The sequence below is a fragment of the Marmota flaviventris genome, chromosome 12 (assembly GCF_047511675.1).
Source record: "Marmota flaviventris isolate mMarFla1 chromosome 12, mMarFla1.hap1, whole genome shotgun sequence".
NCBI classification, from domain to species: domain Eukaryota; kingdom Metazoa; phylum Chordata; class Mammalia; order Rodentia; family Sciuridae; genus Marmota; species Marmota flaviventris.
Window position 1 is genome coordinate 103,287,684 of NC_092509.1, and position 15,246 is coordinate 103,302,929.

The following is a 15,246-nucleotide window of genomic DNA, read 5'->3' on the forward strand; positions in this document are numbered from 1 at the left end:
AGTTCCTCAGCCACCTTTCTCTATTGCTAAAATCTGAATTTCCTCCAACTGTAATGGACATATGGGGCTCAGAGTCCTCCCTTCCCTTCGACTACTGGAGCTAAGTTCTCACGTAACAGCAACTACACTACAAGACCAACTGTGGAAAACACTTAGGAAGCCTCCAAATTAGTACTGGGTTGAAGAGGAGAGAAAGCATATTTGGACTGAGGCTAGAGGAATGGACAGAGTTGGGAGCTGAGGAAGTGTTTCACGGACGAGGTGAACTTTGAGATTGGGCTTAGAGAATCATTATCTCTATTTATTTTAATTTTATATTTGAATAAAAAAAAAAGAGAGACTTTGGCCCATTCCATTGGGGGGAAAAATCATATGAAGCAAATAACCAGTTCAATAGAAGTTGTAAATCTGAAAAGTGACCTGGATCCTCCTTCTTAAGGTTGCTCAGAACCTCTGGGCATTCCCGCCAGCCTGGTTTAGCCCGCTCATGGGACTGTCACCCCCACCCCAGTCCTCCTCTCAGGAGGTAAGGCCCACAGGCGCCATGCCCCTTGCCTCACTTCTCCTGGGCCACCTTCCAGGGTACTTCCCGGGCACTTCCCTCTTGCCTGAGGTGGCTCCCCTCCTCAAGCAGGGTCAACCCTGGTCACTTTCTTTCAGGGAGCTCTGACACAGCTTGAAAGTCAGGGTTTCCAGAGATGAGACAGATCAGAGGCTGATCTGCCCACAGCACCCTGTGGTTGGCTCAAGAGCTCGGGCGTTCCATGCGCAGCGGAAACGTGTGCACTCCACAAGCAACAGAAAGTCAGCCTCATCTTGTTCCACAGGCCAGCGACACACAGGGCCACAGAGCCCAGCCCCGGGCCTTCTAGAAAACCATGCCGGGCTCTAGGCATACCCACTGGGGTCCTCAGCACGGCAGACAAGGTTTTAGCCACTGGAAACTCAGCAGCAGGAGCCAGACAGAACCACGGAGCTGGAAGTCAGACGCTGAGCCAAGACAGAGCCACCCCAGAGCAGCTTTCCTGTTTGCTGCTGTCGGTTATAAATCTGCACCCTGCTTACCGCCTCAGACACAGGGACACGGGGTTCACATGAGCATGTGTCTAGAAGGACTATACCACTGTCTCACAACCAGGCGAAGGTGGCCTGTCTGATATAAGACAATATTTCACACTCATGAAGAACCTGCCCCCAACCTGAAGGACACTCACAATGTCCCTCAGCTTGGTTTTCCAAATAACCTCATGCACAGTTCTGCATTTTGACAGGAGGGGAGAGAATCTTTCTTACTGCATAAAAGGAAGAAGAAAACTGCCCAGGAGAATTTTTCTCTCACCAAGCAGGCCCCTCCCCGAAGACCTTCCCAATGAGGATTTCCCTTTGATAAACAATGATTCCCAGGAAACAAGGAAAAGCAGAAGACCTTAAATTACTCGCTATCTCGTGACATGAACTTAGAGCATAGGTCTGTCCACATGGAAAGAGTAGGCACAAACACCTGGAAAGCAAGAAGAAGGGGCACAGCTTCCACACTGGGGGGAGGGGTGGGGCAAGAGGATATTTCAGAGGTTGTGACACTCAAGTCAAGCCCCAAGTGACAGGTAGGAGGCGGCTACCCTGAAAGGAGAGGGTCATTCAAGGCAGACAGAAGAGCATGGCAGAGCAGGGAACACCCTGCCACCTGCCACGCTGGAGCTCAGCCTGCGTTGACATTTTCTACAGTTATTCGATTATAGATTGTTTCCCCCAACTAGAATATAAATCCCCAGAGGTAGAGACTTTGTTTTGTTCTCTACTATATCTCCAGTACCTAGAACATTCTTGGCACAGAGGAACAGTCAATAAATACTTTCCAGATGTATGCCTGGTGAACAGGCCTGATAACTGAGGCTGGGTGGTCAGGCAGGATAGCCCCTGCTGGCCCCTGTGTGCTATGCTGATGAGCGAGGGCTTCATCTTGGAGATCTAGAGCAGTGCTCACAAACTGGCAGCCTGTGGGTCCTGCTTTAGACTTTCCTACTCATACCTTATCACCTGCCTGTTTCAAGTATGTATATGAGTTTGTGACCTGAAGCCTGCATTCAGAATGTCTGGCTTGAAAGTGATAGTGAGCCTCCAAAACACCCTCCTAATGAGTCAGGCCTTCCAGAATATATTTATATCCTCTCATGTGAAGCTGAGCTCTTTGTGGTCCCCACCTGCAAGGGAAGGGACAATGATAATTCACAAGAAGCCAACCATCACATAAGAAGTCTGACTGCTCTGGGACCTCCATGCTGTGGGGAGGCCCAAGCCAACCATGTGGAGAACCACATAGAGAAAGAACATGATGCCGGTCAGTTCCCAAGTGTCTGGCCATCTCGTCTGATGTCCCACATGTGAAGCCCATCTTGGACACCCAGGCCAGACTCCACCTAACTGCTGCCATATGCAGTTGTGGGAGGAGAGATTCCAAGAGAGACCTATTCAGCTGAGCCATTCAACCCACAGAACTATGATAAATAGTAAAAAATTGTTTTAAAGCACCGAATTTTGGGTGGCTTGTGATACAGCAGCTGATAACCAAAACACGTAAAGATTTGATACATTATGTAGTGTCTTTAAGCTTCAATTTCCTCACCTTTCAAATAAGGATAACAATAGGACTGATCACAGAGATTATTGAAATTCATATTAGATCCCGACTGGAATATACACCGCCTTGAAAGTGGAACAAGTACTATAGATAAATCCTAAGTGCTCAATAATGGCTAATCACCATTTCTCGATGGTTCTTATTATGATTGTGGTTGAAGCTGGCCCATTGGGTGTATCTCTCAAAACTAAGATGCATAAAAGGGAGAAGAGGAGAGAAAATTCCAGAGACATATGGAGGAGCAGATCAGGCTTAAGGGAGTGTACATGGAGAATTAGCTTCTCAATGGGGTGTGAACATTTCAATCTCCCAAGTTTGGGGGGCCAGGCAACTGGCTGTTTACTCCATCTCAGTGTTCTGCACTAAGAATTTTGGACGCTCCTCCCAATACACAATTTCTTATTTCATAAGTCACTCAAAATACGTATGGAGCACAGATTGCATATGGCAGGCATTGTTCTGGGTGCCAGAGACAAAGCAGCAAATAAAGGTCCCTGCCCTCAAAGCAGCCTCCATTCTACACCAGGGAAGAAAAAACAAATAATTAACATATATAGTCTGGTGGATGGTGATAAGTACGGTGGAAAAAATAAGCAAGGCTGATGGTGATTGTAGGGTGGAAGAAATGGGGTTGTGATTGTAAATAGGTCTAGGAATTCCTCTCTGACCCAGCAGAAAGGAAGAGGTACCTGAGTAGGAAGGACACGATAATGCACATAGGAGAATCTAAACAAAAAGGAAGTTGGTGCATCGACAGGGGCACATACTGTCTATCATTCTGTTGTATATTTTCTGTTTGCTTGGTTCCTTTTTTATCCTATTGTGCTCTATTTCTCTTTTAAAACTCCTTTACATTATTTTTGGAACAAGGCAAGACAAAGTATTAATCAGGTTAAACCATGTTAGGGAACAGTTGCAAAACCTCATCGGTTTAACCTAGCGATAGTGTACCTGTTGTTGACATGGGGTTCATGGTGGGTGGCCTTCACTCAGGGATCCTGGCTGCCTGTGACCTCCCCGTCCCTGGTGCCAGTCACTGAAGCAGGGAAGAGGAAGGGGGAAAGTCGGTACCAGCTCTTAAATGTTTCTGTTAGAAGGGGCACAAGTCATCATCTTTCCTAGTATTTCATGGGCTGAACAGGTGTATATGACCCTCCTCATTTCTGGAAGAAAGAGGAAGTAGACGTTGAGTAAGTTCATGTCCACCATGAGGAGGCAGGCGGACAAACAGAAATGATACTTAATAATAAATGATAGAAAATGGGCTGTAGAAAGACAGATAATGGGTTGGTGATAGGTGCTAGATACATGAATTGAGGCTTAGAAATAGTGTATAATTTTCCATTTAGCCAAGCCCATGTCAAAAATATTTGAAAAGAAAAATTGTGTGAACATCTGCAGATTTGGGGGAATCCTAGAATCAATCATCCACAGATTCTGAGGAATGACTGCACTTTTATTTATCAATTACTATACTAAAATATTCTAAAGGATGCATTACAACATTACTGGTGAACAGCCAGATGAAGTGGTTCAAAGCTGAGGCCAGAAAGAGTTCCCAGTGCAGAAGTTCCTGTCCCACGAGGTAGGAAGGCGTCCCCCTGGGGCATGTGGATGCTGTTGGCACTTGTCATTTGGGGGTTTAGTGGGTGCTGCATTACTTAGGCATGATTGACTACATCCTTGGCCATGAACTCCACCTCCAGCTCCCCTTCCTCCCCAGAGTTCCAGGGAAGGGCTGAAAGCTTCCACCTGCTGGTCAGGCCTTGGTGCTCCTGGCAAACAGCCCCCACCCTGAAGTCATCTCATCAGCTCCCAAGGGACACTCATCACTCTGGAGATGCCATGGGTTTCAGGAGTTGTGTGCCACAAACCAGGAAAAAAATCAAATATTTATTTTATTATATCACACTCACCTTTCTCAGGCTACTTTTATTCCAGAGTATCCAAAACTTTTAGCTCAATGTGGAAACAATGATTAAATTTCAAGAACTGGACACTAAAGGGAATATGAGACATCTGAAAGAAATACATGTCCTCAATGTTTTAGAAGTTGTTCAATTGAATTGATTCTGGACATCAATATCTGAATGATTTTTATAAAGTTTGCTTCTTTGTTTCATAGAGTTGAGAATTAAACCCAGGGCCCTGTACACACTGAGTAAACACTACTACTGACTTGCAACCCAAGCCCTGAATGATTTTTTAATAGGTGGTGTGTGCATGGTTTTACTTTGTGTGTTGTAGAGATCTGAATTATATATAAATACACAGATCTATGTATGTGCATACACAGATTATGTAATATATAATATATATCTGTAATCTCTCTTTCAAAAAAGATTTGAGTTTTTCATAACTCACTGAACAGCAAAACCCAAATTTATGTACAGTATTTAAATCAGGGTATTTACAGTATTTTTCCCACTAGCATAAATATTTACATAACAGTCCAAATGGGAATTTGGATGAAATATCAGTTTGATCATAGAGAGCTGATCCAGATTGGCAGTATTACACCATATGCAAGATAGATACAATAAACTGAATGTGTTCCCATCAAAATTCATATTTTGACGACCATCTTTAGTCATGAGATCAGAGCCCTCATGAAGGGATCAGAGGTCTACTAGCTTGCCTGCTTCTTTCAGTGTGAGAACACAGTAATAAATCAGCTTCTACAACCAAGGAGAGCCCTCCCTAGGAACCAACCCTGCTGGTGCAATGTCTGTCGACTGACTGGCAGAACTGTGAGAAGTAGATATTAGTTGTGTAAGCCCCCCAGTTTGTGGAATTTTGTTCCAGAAGTCTTAGCTAAGACATCACTTTGTGCATCAATCCAAACCCAGAAAGTGCAGAAGGAAAAAGGACTTTATTTGGGGTCTTGGGAATTGTAATTTGGAAGACACCAGTGCAGCGAGTTCTGAATTGGTTTTCCAAAGAAGACAGAGAAAGTGGAAGCTTAAGTAGAAAAGTGATTTATGGTAAAAATACCTTTGTAGGAAACTTCCATTGCAATGTTGAGGAAGAACAGTGTCTAGCTGGGTGCTGTGGCACACACCTGTAATCCCAGCTGCTTGAGAGGTTGAGGCAAGAGGATCACAAATTCAAAGCCAGCCTCAGCAACTAAGCAAGGCCCTAAGAAACTCAGAGAGACCCTGTTTCTAAGTAAATAAAAATTTTTTAAAAAGTGTGTGTGTGTGTGTGTTTGTGTGTGTGTGTGTGTCTGTGCTCGCTGGGGATGTGGCTCAGTGGTTAAATGCTGCTGGGTTCAATCCCTGGTACCAAAAAAACAAAAACAAACAAACAAAATGGTGTCTAATGACTGAAAGAAGACAAAAAATGTATAAATAAAATGGAAATGTCCATGAGCCAACTGAGAGTCTGAGAGCCTCTTGGCCTCTGGGCACACACAATTTGGTCAGTTTGATCTTTCCAGACAGCACCAGTAAAAGATTAGAGGTGACCAAAGCACCCTTCCAGGCAGCAGCTGGTGACTGCTTCCTCCATACCCTCCATTTTCAGAAGCTCTTTAAGCCTGCTTTTATCATGATTTTTCCTTTCATTTTCACATCCAGTCTGTGATGAAAACGTTTTTTAAAATTCTGAAACACATTCGGCCCCAGAGGCTTGAAGCAGGCATTGTGACCTAGATTTTTATCATCTTTCCTGCTGATAAAATTGTTCAGACATTGAGCGCTAGAGAGCCACCCCCACCCCTGGTAATGACGTTCTTCTTCCCTGCCAGTCTGAGATGGGGTGTGGTTATTCTTCCTCCTCTCTGTCAGTGAAGCTTCACTTTTCCCAAATGTCTTTCTCTCTCACTTGTTTATCTTCCTCTAGAGAGAAAGAGACCTTCTTAGTCACCTGGCAAGCACTGCCTCCTCTCCTCTCTCCTCTCGCCGCCGGCTGGCCTATAACACTCTCCTGTATGTGGACATAAAAGCTCCTGCCTCTGCGCGGGTTCTGTTTGCATTTGAGCTGAAGTGAAGTGTGGGCCTCCATAGGTGCTGTCTCTTCATTTCCTCCTCAGACAATCGGTGATTTATTGCCAGAGAGGTTGAGGCAAGGTTGAGAACAGTCAGATAAAAGTTCTGTCTTCCAGATGTCTCTTTAAGCACATGTCGTGCAACATCAAAGGGAGGTTTCCTGTGCCTGGTCCCCACAAAGGAAGCCAGGACTCACAATGTATCGTAATAAACTGAGAGTTTTAAACCTGTTTGGGAGTGACAGAGCCCTTTGTAAAATTAATGAAAGACTCTGGTGAGCATAAGATTCCTAGGAAAGACTCCAAGAAAAGTAAGAATAAATTCAAAATTTTGCATCTTATTTCAGGTTTCTCAGTGTTTCATCTGCCAAACATCATCCTGAACTTGTACTTCTCAAAGGGGCCCTGGGAGGTACAGCAGATCCTGGAAGCACATTGCACTTTCTACCTCTGGGCTTCTGAGGAAGAAAGTCCTCCCAACTCCTACCCTTCCCTGACAGTTCACAGGGTCATTGCCTGGTGAACTCCTATTCATCCTTCAAGACCCAGTTCAAAACACAATTCCTTTCCAGGAGAACCAAGCCCTCCTTGCTTCTTAGCCTTGAATCATGCCACTACTAGAATACTTAAGCATGACATTATATTAGTAGCTGTTTATTTGCATGTCTTTGTCCCTCCTCACCAGGCTATGGGGTTCCTGAGATTAGGAACTCTTTTATATTGTAATGTGACACTTCAACAGCTTGGCCTGAAGCATCTGCCTTGGTCTTGGGGAAATGCAGTGGTTTCCACACGGAGATCTTAACCAGGACACGTGGGTCAGAAGTTTTAGCTGAACTCTCACATCTTTTGGCATGATTCTTGGCCTTTGCTTTCTCAGGACCCTCACAGGACTAGTGGGGAGGGGGAGAGTTGGACCTATTAAAACAATCCAATTAAATGTTAGAATAGAGGCAGGATGGGAGGTGAAGAGGATCAGAACCACTTTCTTAAATGCGCTTTAGACAGTGTGAAAGTCATGGGATACTTTCTTGCAAGGCAAGCGTCCACGCACAGATGGGTGTCTGCAAGGACCTGTCTGAGCAATGCATGTGAAAGGGGAAAGCTGGCCCAGACTAAGGCCGTGGCAGGGAGCCTCTAGGACTCAGCTCGGGCTGCATCCTGAAGGAAAGCGGACCAGACCTGACCCACCCAGCCGGCCCCAAGCCCTCTTTACACTAGAACACTTATTTACACTTATTGCACACTGAAGACTTTGAAGGACAGGGTTGAGCAATGGTGGAAAAGTTTTGCAATGGGTCAGGAAATAAAAGGTTTGCTCTTGAGGCCTTTTTTGAACTTAGGGCAATGAGTCAGTGACTAACAGTCTACAATTATTATTAGATTCCATAGAGAAAGGCCCTGGGACCTACATGACACATAGAGAAAGTCACCAGATTACAGATTTGGGGGGAATTAACTCACCTAATTGGCAGCAGAAGTTTGTGCCCCTGAAATTCCTCTTAGAGTTATGAAATGCAGGAGCCATCGATGTTCCTCAGTGACCATCCTAGAGATGATAAATCATTTCATTAAGTTCCATTTGATGGATTCTCTTTTAGTTATACGTCTCCTTTCCATAAATATTGCAGAATGGAAATAAAAAATGCACAGCCACTTTTCAAACATGAAACAATGGGTGATTTTTTCATCAGAAATAACGATCTGTGAATCACTGTGTAGAGTCACCAGAGGATCCACTAAAAGTGGTTGAGTTAGCACTGGGCTCACTTCTGGAATCATGGGAAAAGGCTAAATTTTCAAAAATAGCCAGCAGAAATGGCTGTAAATGAATCTGTACAAAGTAAAGAAAATAAATTCTGTAACATGTCCAGTTGTATTTCATACATTAATTAGGGAGTCAACAATGTGCTAGACCCAGTCCAGGGTAGGCAATATGATGGTGTGGCTAATTTTTCAGTTATTTCTGAGCAATTTGATAAGCTCAGTTGCTCTGAGCACAGAGACAGGCCAGATTTAACGGAGCCCAGGTGGGCTCACAGGACCCTCGTGAATGGTGTTCTGGGGCTCTGGGGAGAGAACAGAGACTCTCGGCAGAGGAGAAGAGCCACAGCTTCCATTCTCTGCTGGTGCTGCCAGTTGTTTTTTTAAGGTACAGCCTCTTTGATCTGATGCATATTAGCATTTCATGCTCCCTCAAATCAATATTCTTTTTCATGTGGGGATTCTGAGTCATTTTTGTACTTCCTCTTCTAAAGTTCCATAAACCCCAATAAATAAGAATTCTGATTGCCTGCTCCTGGGGAGAGCAGACTTCACTGCTAGTATAAAAATTGCTCACTCTGGCTGCTGCCTGGTTCCTAGAATCTGATGGTGCAGAATTCCCAAGCCTTAAGATTAGGAGATGTGGCAGACCTGACCCACCAATCCTGCCCATGAAATAAATACCCACTCACTTCACTGGAAAAACACCCCTTTATTCTCACTGAAGGATTAGATTCCCCGCTCTACACACTTTTTTCTAAATTGGATGTTTTCTCCTTAAACACTTTCTTCAGACTCCCAATACCCCACACTAGACATTTATCTTCTTTTAGAATTTTCCATTAAGAATCTGTTTTCTCTATTGTGTGCATGTAGGACTATGTGAAGCAATTTCCATCCTTATGTACAACTATAATGCACTAATAAAAAATGTGGAAAAAAAAAAGAAATTTGGTTCCCATAATCTGTTCAGAGAGCATTTTTTTTTTCCCCAAAAAGCACTACTAGGAAATATAATTTTGGAACTTTTCTGATAATGAATTTTTAAAAAAATAATACTCAATGTAACTCTCTGCCCCAAGAAAGCATGGAGTATAAAGTTAGTGCATTTCTGAGTTCTAGCTCTCACTGGGGTCTTATTTTGAATACAAATTAAGAACTTTATGGGACAAGTTCCTCTGACCCAATGCCAGAAAGATGCTGTGAATGGTCCACCTGAGGAATTCAAGAATGCAGTCTGCTGGACTCTGAATACCACCCAGAACACTTTAAGTCCACAGAAAGGCTACTAACCACTCTGAGAGCGTGAGCAGAGCGCTTACCACATCAGTCAGGCCTGGGATGCATTCTCAGGGATTGTGGGCCAAAGATGGATGGTCTCTGGAGATGAAATATGGACCACACAGGAGAACCTTCTGCAGGGTTGGATCCAGAACACTCCAAGGAGCAGTCAGGACTCTTGCAAAAGCAGCTGGACCCTGGGAGCTGGGAAAGGAACAAAGGATTAGCCAGGTCTTTGTTTAGGGAAAACAGGTGAGCTTCCTGCAAAAAACCCCAACAGTATCCATGAAGAAAAAGGAACACAAATCATCTTTAACTGTCTGCCAGATTCAAAGAATCTGGAGCCTTCACAGGACAGCACCAGGCAAGGAAGAGTTTTGTCCTTTGCCTCTCTTCTCCCTACTCCAACTCTAGAGGTGTCTGAAGCTTAGTTAGCAAGTGAGGGGACCAGGACTGGAAAAGGAGCGAGAGGTGCCGGCCTGCTACCTGTCACCAGGCTCCTCAGTTCTCCCCTGGGAATAGAGTAGCTCAATGCAAAGGAAATGGAAGTTTTGCTTATTGTCTGGGACTAAGCATTCTAAATGGTAGCTTGGGACTGTCTGTAACCTAAAGAAGGCAGAGCAATAATGAAGCCTGCCTAACTTTTAATCTGGAAGCCACGGAAGAACTAGTCCCACTGAGGAACTAATAAACAAACTTGCTGTTTTGATTACACTTTTAGTCCTGCTTATTAAGTATTAACATAACTTAAACATAAGAATTCACAACTTTCATAAGAGATGGCAGCTGAGAACTTTTCAAAATTTCCTTCGGTTGCTTACTAGCGTTCACCTTTACTCCCAGAAAAGGGGTCGTTTGGTGAAGTTCAGGATTTAATTCCTTAAGAGCTAAGAAGGTGAGTGGCCTCCAGAGGATTGTCCCAGATGTAGCACTTCCCGACTTTTTACTAAAATACCTACAAAGTTATAGGAAAATGCATACAGATTTGTATCTCCCTGGATTCCAGCATCAGTTTATCTGCCATTCTCAGTAACAGATGTATATTATCTATATAGTGTCCCCTTACCACCATCTATATGGCTAGGAATCATTTAAACAGAGACTACATGGAAGAAAGGAATTAGTTGTAACATACCTTGTAACTCACCCATTTTCTATGGGCTCACATAGAGTCAGTGCTATTTGGCACCTTTGTCATGCAGGCTGCTTTTTGAGATTGCCAACCACCTTTACACATCTGTTAGAGCATAGAAAACATCTGGAAGGGAAGCATATGATACACTTCCTTCTGGGAGGTAGAGAGCAGCGCATAGTGGAATCAAAATTTTTCTCATACTACATTGATTCAGAATAATCAATTGACTTAGGCAATCCAATAAGGAAAAATACTGTTCAGAGGAAAGCATCAGTGGAAGAGTATTGGGAAAAGGTATAGGTCTGGGAGCTTAGCCACACTGTAATTGTAAAAAGAGAATTTGATACTAATAGACAAAAAGAAAGGCATAACAATATAAACACTCAAAATGTTAAAATAACTGATTCTGAGTATATCTTCTCTCTTAACAAGAGTTAAGAGGAGTGTTTAATGTTCTGCAGAGGAAGGTAAGGAAAGAGTATCATGAAGATGCAGATACAAAATACATCTGCAGAAATTAAGCCCCAAACAATGTCTCAGGAAATTGTGAAATACACACTGGCTTCCTACTGAAGCACCCCCGAGACAGAAAGGCTAATCGAAGAAGGACCCAAAAAATCTGTAGAGACAATGACGTGCTCACCACGCTCCTGAGCATGATGGAAGGCTGTTTTCCAGATTCTCTTGCATTTGGTCAGGACTGTGTCACTAACTTTAGCATTGAAATGTGAGTGTCAATAATGTGTCATTCCATACTTGAGGGAGTTACAGCAAGGGAGTCTTTCCTTGCCCTCTCTCCCTTTTCGGGTGGGTTTGTGAGTCCTTGTGTTCCAGATGGCATAATCTTAAGACTAATGAGAAGGGTCAGCTGCTGATATTAGACTTCACGCAAGTGAGAAATAGATTTCATTGTGATATTCCACCAAGGCTTTGGATTTGATTACTTATAGCCCACCTAAGCTGATTAATACAGAACCAAAAACAAAATAGCAGATTTTAAAACCGAGTTGATTTACTCAAAGAATGTGATTGAGGATGGTTGAATGTTAGACAATCTATCTGGTGCAACAATAACTCTTATGTATCATTACACAAGACAGATAATAGCAAAATTGCTAACTCAGTAGATGCTCAAAAAGCATTTGATAAAATATAACACAGATGCCAGACTAAGGAAAAAAGCTTTTAGTAAAATAATTAAAATATCTATCTTAAACTAACAGCGATTACTCTTAATAATGAACCATTATAATATTTCCTATATTTATAGTTACTAACAAGAAAAGGATGTCTGCTAATACCACTAATACTTGCCATTATGAGCAGTGGAATCCCTGGTAAATGTAAAAAGAGACGTGAATGGAACCAAGGGTTATTGAGGATAATAATAACAATAAATATGAGAAATAAACAACACAAATTACAGCGCCTCAAAGAAGAGGCTTTTAAAACTTCAAAAAGTGCCAACAATGGTACACACCTGCAATCCTAGCTACTTGGGAGGCTGAAACAGGAGAATAGCAAGTTTAAGGCCAGCCTCAGCAACTTAGTGACACCTTGTCGCAAAATAAAAAATAAAAAGAGCTGGAGGTATAACTCAGTGGTGGAGCATTCTTGGGTTCAATCCCCAGTGCCCTCCCAAAAAAGAAAAAAAAAAAAAGACCAGTAAGAGGAGACATACCATAATCCTGGATAAAAAGATTCAATATTGTTTAACATAAACATTCTCCACATACTGATTTATATATGTTCAAAAGTCCAAAGGAAATCCTGGGGAATTTAGACAAAGTATTTCTCAATATATTCATTCCGATAGCAACTCCATTGCAGGAGGATCCAATTAACATATTTGACTCCACTCTGTCTCTCCTTGGCCTGCCCCTTTCTAAGTTGATCTTTCCCTCAGTTTAATTCAAGGATCCGTAAGTCTGAAAGATAAATATCCTGCAACCCCAACCCCTAGCAGTAGCAACTTCCTTGGTGTCCAAAAGACTGTGACCAGACCCAGGACAATGTCCACCCAGATTTCCACCTGACTAGAATCTCTAGCTATACAAGCCCATTCAACTTTCATCTTGTCCTTCCAGGAGTAAACTCAAGGAAACTGCGGAGCCCACCAAGACAGTTCTTAGCTCTGTCTTCCCAGTTGTGGACAGAAGGCTGTGCCCTAATCTGAGAAGAGAGTTTCAGGCTATGCCAGTGCCTAAGTTACTGTATTTTGTAAAGCAGTAGTTTGCCAAAAGTGACTCCATTTTTAGAACAAATGCCATGGTACAATGACTCTATACTTTGTTAATTCAAGTAAACAGTCATCATCTTTCCAAGTACAACCATAAGGCACAAATTGATAAATAACTTTTTTGGGCCAACTTATCAAACTAAATCAGGAGCACCTGGACACATGGCAGTCCCACATCAGAAACACCAGACACAGGAACTTATAAATCTCCCCAACATAAACCCCTCATTTACGACCCATAAAAACAAGGACTAACCCTGCAAGATGGACATGGTAGCACTGTGACCCCATCATCTGGTCACTCCTCATGACCCTTGCCCAGGAAAATCACCACATCGAAAAACCCCCAGTTACCTGTCTCCTGGCTTCGGCTCAGTGTTGCTCTTTCTGTCCATGACGACATGCATAGCCTGCTCCAAACTGACACCTAAGCTCATACCCTGAAACTGCTATGTCTGAACCTTCGCCATGGCAACTCTGCAGAGCTGGCTGGTTTAAACTTTTATCTAACCACCTCTTGTTCTTGGCACAGCATCTTGTAAACCTGAGGCCACCTTAACCCAGCTATACCATTGTGTAAAGCATGTGTGACTTGAGTGTTAATAAAATTTAAGATTGCAATGGAAGAAAAGAACTTGAGATTTTCCAGTTTACGTCTATCAGATGACCCATGAATACTTGGTGAATAGTGACCAACGATCATGGTATAGCTTGGTGAATAGTGACCAACGATCATGGTGTAGCTTGTGAAGTCATTGCTATTCAATACATTCTGACATTGTGGAAAGACACAAATGTGTTTGGTCTGTTAGTATTGGTTATTAACACCAATGTGGCTGCAATGAGAATAAATTCCTTTCCTACCATCAATTTTTCCATCCTGCTTTCTTATAGGGCAAGTGGCCAAATCTAGTCTGTTGGGATCTCCAGAGTCAGGCCTCTGGCACAGAACTTGAGTAAAGTAAAACTTCGGTAACACCATTTTTAAGGGAGATAATTAAATGTAGACATTAAGAGTGAGCATTGGCTCAGAAAAAAATATCAATTGAATAAAAGAGAAAACCCTGAAACTGAGCTATAAAAATGGAGCAATCATCATAGAAGTGAGCCACGGAGAGCAGACTTCCTACAATTGAGTTTGGGCACATCCACATTATGCCCTCTTACATGATTGAGGATTTATTTTTTGAGATTTGCCCCAATTTGAAAAAACTCCCAGATGAATTGCATAGTCTGGAAATATGGGGGGGAAAAAAACTTAGGATGTCAGAAATGCATAACATGATTACAGATAGTAGTCTATCTTAAATCATTTATTGCCATAAAATATAGAAATACGTATTATAAAAAGTTAAAATTATCAAAACGCACACATGTACAAGCACAAACTGTAGTGCTACTAATAAGCTGAGAGAAACGTAGACAGATGTAAAGATGCTGCATTAAGTCATTCATAATGGCATAAAATGAACTGTAGAACATATTGTGCTACTGTAATAATTTTGTAGCCACCTCTGGCTGTATTAAAACACTGAGATGCTTAAATCATCTCCTGTGAGCAGGGAAGTAGGGAGATACAGGAATGAAACTGATCAAATTTTGTTATGTGCATGTGTGAATATGCTACAATGAAATTCATTATTCTGTGTAATTATTATGCACCAATAAAAAAGTGACCTCTAACAGTTCTCACATATATTTCACTATATATATATTACATAGGGTCAATAGTAGGCTATCAGTAGTTAAGTTTTGGGGAGAGTCCAAAGCTAGTGGTGGGCAGTTTAGTGCCCCAGTTCATGTTGCTCAGAGGTCAACTACATTGCACCACGGGAACAATCAGCTGAGTTCAATGCTGCTTATGGGCCAAGAGGAGAAGAGAGAACTATTTTCTGGTTTTGACAACATGAGATCACCAATGCCCTTCACAAGGACAATTTCAATATAGGAGAGATCAATTGCCTAATTGGAACGAGTTCAAGAAAGCTTGGTGAGAAACTGGAGATGGACAGGGTGCCCTGAAGTGGAACACTTAAACAGGCAGCTAGAGAGAATGGGGTCAGAAGGTGTATGATGGGAGGCAGCAATGGCATATTAGTATACTTTTGGGAGAGCTCTATTTGAAAGGGGAAATGATAAAGCGAGAGACAGAAAAAATGAAAGTTCTCCCTAAATTAAGAATGAAATCCAGCCCTTAAGTA